General features: G+C 41.6%; 1 pseudogene; it reads left to right on the forward strand.

Moving 5' to 3' along the window:
- Positions 1-690: 690 nt before the first annotated feature.
- On the forward strand, positions 691-756 carry LOC115938381 (U4 spliceosomal RNA; annotated as a pseudogene).
- Positions 757-1,824: the final 1,068 nt, after the last annotated feature.

Raw genomic sequence — 1,824 nt, forward strand, 5'->3', positions numbered from 1 at the left:
CACTCTGATACCTGGGAGCTCTGCTGCACTCAGGCACCCCCAGTCTTTCTGTGACCCCGAGGGTCCTAAGACAGCACTTTCCCAGCCAGGGTTCCACCCCCCCGCTTAGCCACTAGAGTGACGTCCCTCAGCAGAGCAGACTTCTAAAAGTTCCGATTTTGTGCTCTGCTGCTCTATCACTTGCCAGAAGTGGCTGAGGGAGGATCCCTCCCCCGCCATCTATCCTCCCGAATATCGCCTTGGATTCACTTCTCAGCATGTCCTTCCTTCCAGAAAGTGGTCGCTTTTCTGTTCAGAGAGTTGTTGCTATTCTTTTCTTCAATCTCCTGTTGAGTTCGTAGGTGTTCAGAATGGTTTGATCCCTATCTAGCTGAATTCCTGGGACCAGATGAAATTTAGGTTTCCTACTCCTCTGCCATCTTGCTCCGCCCCCCAAGAAGAATATATTTCAATATTTTTACAACCTATACACATGAATACCAGTCTTCTGTAGAAAAGCATCTGACACATAGTAGATAGTCAATAAATATTTGTTGTAAAAAATAGCTGAATAAAAGAACAAATGTAGTAAGAACCTTGCAGTCTTAGAACTCTATTAATGAGATTCCAGAACAGTCAATGGCAGAGACCTACAGGCCCGGAGGTGATGGAACAAACAGGGCAAGACTGTCCATTTAGAAGGGGTGTCCAAGCTTTGCGCAGTGGCAATATCGTAGCCAATGAGGTTTATCCGAGGCACGATTATTGCTAATAGGAGGGGTATCCAATTTATGTTTGAAGTTGAAGAAAAGAATCCATATCCCAGAAATTTTATGCCAGTGTTCTGAGGCTTGTCAAAATTGGGACTAGACAGACAAAAAAAGGACTGATTCCACTTTATGAGGTTCCCAGAATAAGCAAATTCATAGAGACAGAAAGTAGAATAGCATTTACCAGGGATTAGGGCAGGGAGAAATGAAGAGTGTGAACATGTAAGAAAGTTTTGACTATGTGTTTTTATTAGTGGGTGTTGTGGAGGCAAACCCAAACTGAAGAGTTTTCGTACAGAGGACTTAATTCCACGTGCCAGTGAACATTAATGAATTAGAGATAAGAGATAGGTGGGATCTGGCAAATAATTTGCTCTTCCTTCCAGTGGACCGTTTGGAGGACTGATGGCTTCATGTGATCTGTCCGAAGATACTAGACAACTGTATCTTTCCTTAAGCTGTGATCAGCTCAGTAATACACCCCCTTAGTTTGCTTTGTCTCTGTCCCTGCCTTAGCTCCCTTGCACTTTTACCTTTGCTGCCCTGGGATTGTACCTCCCAATAAAACATTAATTAATGTGGAACATTAGTTAATATTATAATGTCCCTCTTATGTGCTCCATAGCATCCCTTGCATTTGTCACTGTATATTTTAATGACCTTTTTGTTTGACTTTCTCTTCCAATAAATTGTGAGCTCCTTATGGGAGAGACTGTGTCCTTTCATTTCATTTTTGTATTCCAGGGTCTAGTGCAGTATCTGGTACCTAGCTAATGCCCAACCAATATTTGTTACTATTGAATGAGTAAATAAATGAACAAAGCAGACAAAGCTAGCAATAATTCTCAAACACACCCCTGGAAAATCAGGCCATGAATGGTCTGATTGGGAATGAATATTCAAGCCGAAGCAACATTATGATAGGATTTTTATTTCAATCTATGCCAATATTTCTGAGCACTTACTCTGGGACTACTGTGTGCTCTTTGTTATTTCTTATTATGAAATAATTTGGTTTTCTGATCTGTAATTATATCCTGGGTGAATCTGGGATTGTGTGAGCCTAGTGTCTTAT

Source organism: Leptonychotes weddellii, unplaced genomic scaffold, assembly GCF_054177405.1.
Source record: "Leptonychotes weddellii isolate Sample4059 unplaced genomic scaffold, ASM5417740v2 HiC_scaffold_9405, whole genome shotgun sequence".
Classification (NCBI taxonomy): Eukaryota; Metazoa; Chordata; class Mammalia; order Carnivora; family Phocidae; genus Leptonychotes; species Leptonychotes weddellii.